The sequence below is a fragment of the Furipterus horrens genome, unplaced genomic scaffold, assembly GCF_987537825.1.
Source record: "Furipterus horrens unplaced genomic scaffold, mFurHor1.1.pri manual_scaffold_4, whole genome shotgun sequence".
NCBI lineage: Eukaryota > Metazoa > Chordata > Mammalia > Chiroptera > Furipteridae > Furipterus > Furipterus horrens.
This window is the reverse complement of record NW_028327174.1, coordinates 65,629,826-65,639,313: the sequence shown is the minus strand read 5'-3', so window position 1 is coordinate 65,639,313 and position 9,488 is coordinate 65,629,826. Positions and strand designations below refer to the sequence as shown.

The 9,488-nt window shown below is 38.8% G+C and overlaps 1 pseudogene; it reads left to right on the top strand.

Moving 5' to 3' along the window:
* The first annotated feature begins 6,287 nt into the window (after window positions 1-6,287).
* On the top strand, window positions 6,288-8,221 carry LOC150012114 (heat shock cognate 71 kDa protein pseudogene; annotated as a pseudogene).
* Window positions 8,222-9,488: the final 1,267 nt, after the last annotated feature.

The window sequence follows — 9,488 nt, the reverse complement described above, 5'->3', positions numbered from 1 at the left end:
TGGGAACCTTACAGAAGTTAGGACCTGAAGAATCTTTTAAACCTGAGAGTTTTTGTGAAGTTTGGTGAAGAGTGGAAGGTCATGGGAAGATACAATGGGACAAATGTGAGCTAAGTGTAGCAAACTAGGGAAACTTAGCAAGGCCTGTTCAAATTCATCTCTGTGCCCTTTATCTTCAGAAACAGGGTTTCATGACCTACTGCAGGAGAAGGTCAGAAAGTTCTTCTTGCACATGCCTTTTATCAACTTTCTTCAACTTGAAATATTCAAAATACCAAGGTCCTATATTTGAAGTGGCATGTCCTGAACCTCATCATACTTACAGCAGAAAATATCAGAGCAAGAGTTTATCTTGCCCTTTATGTATATTTTTTATTTAAAAAAATCATCACCTGAGGATATGTTTGTTGATTTCAGAGAAAGAGAGCGAGAGAGGGACACAAAGAGAGGAGAAGGCAAAGAGAAGGAGGAGGAAGAGAAGAAGAAGAAGGAGAAGAAGGAGGAGGAGGAGGAGGAGGAGGAGGAGAAGAAGAAGAAGAAGGAGGAGGAGGAGGAGGAGGAGGAGGAGGAGGAGGAGGAGGAGGAGGAGGAGGAGGAGGAGGAGGAGGAGAAGGAGAAGGAGAAGAAGGCGAAGAAAGAGGAGGGGAAGGAGGAGGAGGGGGAAGGGCAGGAGAAGGGGGAGTGGAAGGGGGGAGGGGAGGGGGAGGGGGAGAAGAAAAACATCAATTAGTTGCCTCCTCAACACACCCTGACCAGGGATCAAACCTGTAACTCTTTGGTGTATGGGACAACATTCCAATCAACTGAATGACCCAGCCAGGACTTTTCTTGCTCTTTTTATCTAGAATGAATATCTGGCAGCCCCATTCAGGTCCTCTTTCAGGCAGATGCTGGTGAAGGATCAAAGGTGAAAGTGTCATCATCATCCGAACTGCAGATATAAAACCACATCAGAGAACCATTGACATCCTGGGTATGGCCACCCCCTTGGATGTATGATAGGCTTGTGTAAAATAATACTAATGAGCAACGAGTGAACATGGGTTGTAGTTAAGAGCCTTTGTTTAGAATTCAGTTAGACCTAGATTTCATTAGTTGCAAAACTTAAAGAATGTCATTTGCTGTCTTCGAGCCTCTTTCTTTTCTTCTATAAAATGGAATCATGAAATCCTTCTGAGGATTAAATTTTTTAAATCCTCACCCAAGAATATGCTTTTTTAAATTGATTTTTAGAGAGAGAGAGGAGAGAGAGAGAGAGAAAGAGGAATGATATGAGAGAGAAACATCAATCAGTTGCTACCTGCATATGCCCTGACTGGGGATTGAACCCACCACCCAGACATATGTCCTGATTGGGAATTGAATTTGCAATATTTTGGTGTACAGGATGACACTCCAACCAACTGAGCCACACTACTAGGGTTGAGGGTTAAATTGAAAAAACTCATTTAAAATGCTTGGAAGAGAGAAATGCTGTACAAATTGTAATTATTATTATTATTATTGTTTTATTATTATTATTATTATTATATTTTTGTTGAATCATTGTCAATAGCTTTCCCACTATGACAAATTCTCTTTAATTTCTTCTATCTGAAGGATTTTCCACTTCTTGAAGAATAGAGAGTGGTTTCAACTAGTATGGGGCATCAGCCAGTCAGTCAGAAGCCAGTGATTTTGCTTTGCTTTAACTGTTGTTTCATGGGCATAATCTATCATTGCTTAGGGTTATATGTAAGTTTTGTGTGGTTTCATGTCATGGAGTCATCAGGAAGTAGAGAAATTTGGGACTTGGGAATACAGGCCTTGTAAAACTGACCTAGCTTCAGGGATTTGGGTCAGGAAGGTGCAGAGCATTCTGGTATTCAATGAGAGGCTGTGGCATGGCAGTTTTGGAAGGGAGGGTGGGGACATCATTAAGCTACAGTTAAACCCCTGGGGACTGGTGTGGAAGGGTGATTTTCAGAGATCTGTCCATAAAAGTCTGGTCTCCATGGCAGCATCTGGTCCTGAGCAAGAAGCTGGAGTGAGATTGAGGGGGATCACAGTACTGATCAGGATATCTGGTCAAGTGCACTGAAACAACTTGGGAAGATGAAGAAGCCTAGAGTCTTGGGGCTTTAGGGGTCAAAATGTTATCAGAACTCTTCTGTTGCATCAGATTCCTGCTAAGCTGCTGTGGATGTAAAAATGACATGGCATTACATCCTGCCCACATCAGTATTGGCTCAGGACACAGAATATTGATCTGAGGCTGAGATTGAAACCAGAGAGTTGGGAAAAGCCAAAATCAGGTGCTGAACAAATACTTTAGATGGGAAAAGACTCATGAATTGTGAAGAGATTTGTAAGAAGTCCAAATGAATCAGAGACCACATTAAAATAAAAATTATATTTGACTGAGGTTATGATTCCTCTTGGAACACTCACTTTTCAGAAATACCAAATATTTTTGAAGATCTGGCACTGTCACTCATCAGCTGTGTGACCTTGACTAACTCAAAAGGTACTGGGAAAAAGAAATGATATAATGTTTGTTATTGTCAATTGAAAAGTTCTATGTAAGTGTGAAAGAGTACAGTAATAACACAATTCCAAGGAGGATCCCTGTATTATTCTGGGTGCTCCGATTCATAAACTGTACAGGATGAGGAAATATAGCATATTTTATTATTATTATTCTTTGAGTTTGGGGCTCAAATTATCAATTACACTTTAATTTCTTGAATTTCTTTAAAACTTTTTAGCTCTTAGTCACAAAACTTGCTTTAAAAAGGATTTTGTGGTTCATGCTAAGAATGTGTAGTGGAATTGTTTTGAATCTTTAATTCACTTGTTTTCTCTGTATTTGTTTGACCTTGGACCATCTCTTCCATTGAAATAGACTGCTCTGTCTTTGTTGTCACAGAGAAGTGATGTAACAATGGAAAATGGAGAAAAAAGTCTCCACTTGAGTTTCAAAAGCCCAGGGTGTTAAAAAAAGATTTATGTTATAGACAAACAACTTGAGAAAGGAAGCATTATGAGCCAGAGGAACAAGGCTTACCTCAACCCTGAGATCAATCAAAGACTCCCCTGACTAGAAGGCATAGGGAGAAATAGAAATAAAGTGAAGGAGGAGAAGCTGGTTTGCCCTGGGATGACAAAGAATCTGAGAAAATCACATGGCCCAGGGCAGGGTCTCTTTCTGTATATAGGTAAGCCAGCTTTTGCTTGAGAAAAGTAACCATACATCACTTAGACTCACACAAATAGCATTTTTTAGGGACATTATTCTTAAATTTCACTAGGAATTCTGGGAAATCAACTCTATTTCAGGCTAGAGAAATCTATTGTTGTGTCACTTCTAGTATATAATTTTGTTTTATATTTTTCTGTTTATTTTTTAACAAATATAATTGACATTGTTTTTATTCAGTGCCACAGCAGCAGTTGAGGAATAGAACAATGAATGCATGCATGAAAGAATAGAAAAAATGTACTTGCTTTTTAACCATAACAAAAATGATATTAATAACTAATAAAAACTGAAAAAAATTTCTGTATGTTTATGTAATTTACATATCCTACTATAGGTGCATCAAGACATTTATCAGTACAGATTTTAAAAAGGACAAATTATGGGTAGAAATATGATCATTCTTATGCCTGGTAGTATCTTTTTTGTGGGCTGTAGTCTTTTTTTTTTCTGTAGAATCCAATGTTTATAAATCTGTCTCTTGTCATCCATTCTGCTTGGGGACATCCATTAGTAGATGCTAAAATTAACCATTATTTGCAAATCATTAGCAGTAGCAAGGTGAGGCTGCAGCTCTAGAGAAAGTACCAGTTATTAGCATATTTATTGGAATGGGGGCTACCTCATCATCCAAATATATTACTTCTGAGTCTTTAAAAATATACTAATCCTTTTTGCTGCTCAGGTGTTCTGAGGACTTTGCCTAGACTAGTGGAAATCTTCCAAAAAATTAAAGCATCCATTGGTGAGCTAATAAATGATCTATATGTAGGCCTTCAGGTGCAGGGAAAACAAGTCAATATTGTGTAATATGGAAAACTTTTTTTAAATGCTAAACAAATCTGAGGGAGCAGGTAGTGTTACATGTTTGTGTGGGTGGTCCTACTTCATATCAGATTGGTGAAGTAGGAGCTGTCTTTAGCTTTGAAGAACAGATGACCTAAATTAAACAAAGAAGTCTCAGCAGAATAGACTTCAAAGGTGGGAAAGTGAAGTAAGCTGTTTCAAGGGAAAAGCAAACTCTCAGTTTGCCTCTAAGGCAAGAGTGTCCAATCAAGTTCACATCTCATAAGAGAGGTGATAACAGGACTGATCAACTCAATCGAAGTCTTTTATACTGTACTAATCCCTGATACAGCCATTGTTCAGCTCAGTTTAGCTATAATGCTTCGTCATTAAGATACATGTAGGCGATCAGATTTCATTTTTATTTCTCTTCTTGAAGCTTATGTAGTTTTACATTACTTGTACTTGACTGTGGAATTAATTAAACCCCAGGAAATGAGAAAACATTTCCACTGTAGGCCATTCAAAGGCCACAATTATTTCCTGATTAAACCAAATAGAACTCAGTCTTTGTCCTAATACATATGCTGTCATGAAAACAATTTACCTGAAGGCCTATTACTTATTCAGTCTGTACATCCTACCATGTGCAAATAAAAGAAAGCCACTAAGACATATCTTATTTATTCACATATGCATGCAGTAAATAAAATAGAAACATTTTAAATTGGTGTAGGAAAAATAAATGACTCCTTTGTATTTCACAAGATTTTACCTTGTTCCTCAAATCTTTTGACTAAAGTGGGAAGAACAATATAAAAATACCTTCAAAAAAAGTTTCAGAATAAAGAAATATTTACAGGATGTTGAACTATTAATCTGCAGCCATAATGAGGCCCCTTTGAGTTCCCAAATCCTTTGCTTTCTTCTTTTGTTCTTGCTTGTATTTCTTCCTTTGCTCCTCCCTGGTCTGGAGACAAGGTTGTAAGTTTTCTTGTGGAACCTAACTCTATTTACATGCTCATTCAGAGACTTAGTTTCTTTAGATTGTTCCCATGGTTTCAGTTTTCCTTTGTGTGGCTCAGAGTTGAGGAGACAGGTTTTGGGAACTTGCAGAGGCCTCATTATGGCTGCAGATTAATAGTTTAACATTCTGTAAATATTCATTTATTTTGAACTTTCGTCTGGTAAATGATTTTATACTGTCCTTCTCACTTTAGTCAAAAGATCATTTTCTGTTTTTAACTTTGTTCATAGTATATAGTGTCAGTGGGTTCTTCACATGCTACAATCTCTGAAAAGACGTTATTACCTTAAAACTGACAAATTTTTTGAAATGGTTTTAACCTAAGTCCCTGTACAACTCTGTTTTCTAAGGAGACCCATCCTATAGATTTTTTTTTATTCTCTTCTACCGATTCTTAATCTACATTTTTAATGTCAAGTTCCCTCTGCTGGCTCTAATATTAACAGAATTGCAATCCTCTTCTAAGCAAGCGAATTTTCCTGATGATAGCTACTATATCACAAGATTAGTAGAAATTGAACAGTAATAACTAATGAATTGAGTAAGCTGGGAAAAGTCACCTGCTTATCCTCTAGAGAAGCTAATCATCTTAGTGAAACTTTGGGTCGTATGGGTTGGTTATGGCATCAATATTTTACCTACGTGAAGTGCTTTTTTTTTTTTCCAACCTTATGCACCTTTGGATCACTTCATGTAATTGCCATCTCACTCAATATATTCTTAAAAACAAAAACTCTATAGTTAACTCTAGCCTCACTTATTTAACAATATACAGGGCCATATTGAAATTTGAGGACTGGTGCTTTAAGGATGACTGTGCTGTTAAACTTAAATCTTACTCGAATTATGGAAAGACTAGAGTTACTTATTATCATATCCGTGTTTGTTGCACCTAAGTGGAACTTTCGAGTTTTGTACTGCTTCAGATTTTCTTCAGTACATTTTTTCTCATGGTGGTGGATTTAAAAATAGAAGATTTTATGTTTGTAATTTAAAAAGAGGTGGGAAATAGAATGTTCCTGGAGGCTCACAAAGGTGTACTCAGCGTATCCCAATAGAATAATGGCTCAAAATTACTTCAATACAGTTGTGAGCTTTCCATAAACTTTCAAGAAATTTTCTCAAATTTTATCAAAAATACATTCTTTTTATTTTAAAATAACATGAGTTCTCATTGAACCCGGGGGAGCTGTTCTGGTCCGCGTCTTTGAGAGTAGTGCGCACCCGCAAGCAACCATGTCTAAGGGCCCTGCAGTTGGCATTGATCCTGGCATGACCTACTCTTGTGTGGGTGTGTTTCAGCACAGAAAAGTGGAAATAATTGCCAATGATCAGGGAAACCGGACCACCCCAAGTTATGTCGCCTTTACTGATACCGAACGATTGATTGGCGATACTGCAAAGAATCAGGTTGCAATAAATCCTACCAACATGGTTTTTGATGCCAAACGCTTAATTGGACGTAGATTTGATGATGCTGTTGTTCAATCTGATATGAAGCATTGGCCTTGCATGGTGGTGAATGATGCTGGCAGGGCCAAGGTCCAAGTAGAATATATGGGAGAGACAAAAAGTTTCTATCCAGAGGAGGTGTCATCTATGGTTTTGACAAAGATGAAGGAAATCGCAGAAGCCTACCTTGGAAAGACTGTAAACAATGCTCTAGTCACAGTACCTGCTTACTTCAATGATTCTCAGCATCAGGCTACCAAAGATGCTGAACTATTGCTGGTCTCAATGTACTTAGAATCATAAATGAGCCAACTGCCACTGCTATTGCTTACAACTTAGACAAAGAGGTTGGAGCTGAAAGAAATGTGCTGATCTTTGACCTGTGATGTGGCACTTTCGATGTGTCAATTCTCACAATTGAAGATGGAATCTTTGAGGTCAAATCTACATCTGGTGACACCCATTTAGGTGGAGAAGACTTTGACAACCGAATGGTCAACCATTTCATTGCAGAGTTTAAGCTCAAGCACAAGAAGGACATCAGTGAGAATGAGAGGGCTGTTCATCGCCTTTGTACTGCTTGTGAACGTGCTTAGCGTACACCCTCCTCCAGCACCCAGGCCAGTATTGAGATCAATTCACTCTATGAAGAAATTGACTTCTATACCTCTATGACCCACACCCAATTTGAAGAGTTGAATGCTGACCTTTTCCATGGCACTCTGGACCCTGTAGAGAAAACCCTTCAGGATGCCAAGCTTGACAAGTCCCAGATACATGATATTGTCCTGGTGGGGGGTTTCACCCGTATCGCCAAGATTCAGAAACTCCTACAGGATTTATTCAATGGAAAAGAGCTGAATCAGAGCATCAACCCTGATGAGGCTGTTGCTTATGGTGCAGCTATCCAAGCAGCCATCCTCTCTGGAGAAAATCTGAGAATGTTCAAGGCTTGCTGCTGTTGGATGTCACTCCTCTTTCCCTTGGCATTGAGATGGCTGGTGGAGACATGACTGTCCTCCTCAAGCGCAATACTACCATTTCTACTAAGCAGACACAGACCTTCACCACCTACTCTGACAATGAGCCCGGCATGCTCATCCTGGTTTATGAAGGTGAGCGTGCCATGACAAAGGATAACAACCTGCTTGGCAAGTTTGAACTGATGGGGATACCTCCTGCACCTTGTGGTGTTCCTCAGATTGAAGTCACTTTTGATATCGATGCCAATGGCATCCTTAATGTCTCTGCTGTGGATAAGAGTACAGGAAAAGAGAAGAAGATCACTGATGATAAGGGTCGCCTGAGCAAGGAAGACATTGAGCGCATGGTCTAGAAAGCTGAGAAGTACAAAGCTGAGGATGAGAAGCAGCGGGACAAGGTGTCTTTCAAGAACTCACCTGAATCCTGTGCATTCAACATGAAAGCAGTGGTTGAAGATTAAAAACTGCAAGGCAAGATCAATGATGAGGACAAACGGAAGATTCTTGACAAGTGCAATGAAATCATCAACTGGCTTGATAAGAATCGGACTGCAGAAAAGGAAGAAGTTGAACATCAACAGAAAGAGCTGGAAAATGTCTGCAACCCAATCATCACTAAGCTGTACCAGAGCACAGGAGGCATGCTGGGAGGAATGCCCGGGGGCTTCCCTGGTGGTGGAGCCCCTCCATGTGGGGGTGCTTCCTCTGGGCCCACCAATTGAAGAGGTGGATTAAGCCAATTTCTTGCATAGATAGATTTAGCATTGTTCCACACAAAATATTGAAGGACCCAAATTTGTAGCAAATTCCATGGGAGTTTTAAAAGTTGAACTGCTGTATAATAAAACTGAGCATTCTCAATACTTGAATATGGACTATCTGCACAGGGAAAGGAAATAATGCACTTTATAAGTACTGTATTTTAAAGTGGAAAATGTGATGCCTTAAATAAAACTATTTAAAATTGGCAGAAAAAAATAAAATAAATTAACATGAGTAATTAAACTTTGAGCTTTTCTAGGAGGTTTCTGTCCAAAATGAGTTCTCACTACCTCAGGTGGTGACTCATCTTTGATGTTGTAGTGGAGGTCTCTAGAGGGGGTCTTTATCTGCCCCATGGGGATATGAATAAGCCAAAGAAATTGAAAGAGGAATATTGTCTGGATATGTTGAAACAGAATGATCAGTTCTAGGGATAGAGAGTTTCAAGCAATTAAAAATAATGAAGTGTCTCTATTAATCTACAGAATAGTTTCTCAGATGGGGATAAAAGTAATACCCATAGGGTCATTGTATAAATTAAGGAAGATAATGAATGTAAGTTGCATGGGACAGGGGGCAATTATTTATTGCACAGAACTATCTCATGTTTGCAGAATTTCTAGCATCTTTGGCCTCTCTGCCCTTGAAAATCCAGTTGAACCTCTGGAATCACCATAACAAGTAAAGTTGCCCATGTACATTTCCAAAATTATGTTAGCACAAGGAGGAAGGGTGATGGGTACCACTCATTTAGCCCTGGACCATTGAACTAATTGAATTTTAAAGAGCCGTCCAGATTTGTGCATGTATGAAATCATAATTTCACATCTTTATCTTTCTCTTGCCTCTAATTAACAATATATAATTGACCCTCCAATGGACTTTGCAAGACCATTTTAAATATTTTCCATTTTGTTACACTGATAGTACTTTAAAGAATGAGGGTACCAGGCACTGAAAACACCAGGGGAATAGGAATCATGAATATGAGTAACTGCTCTTGGGTAAGTTGGGTGATACTAGAAATTCTGGGTAACTGAGTCTTATCTAGTATTTTTTAATAATTAAGTTGAAGAACTACAACCAGAGTAGAAAATGCTGCATAATTGGAAAATGACATCCTGGAAACTCTGGCTCAGGAGTCAGGAAATCCCCTCTGTCAGTTACTTTAAGCTACCACCCTAGGGTTGAGTTGGCCATAATTGTAGGGGCCAGATCCCAAAGCCATTTCAGTCTGTAA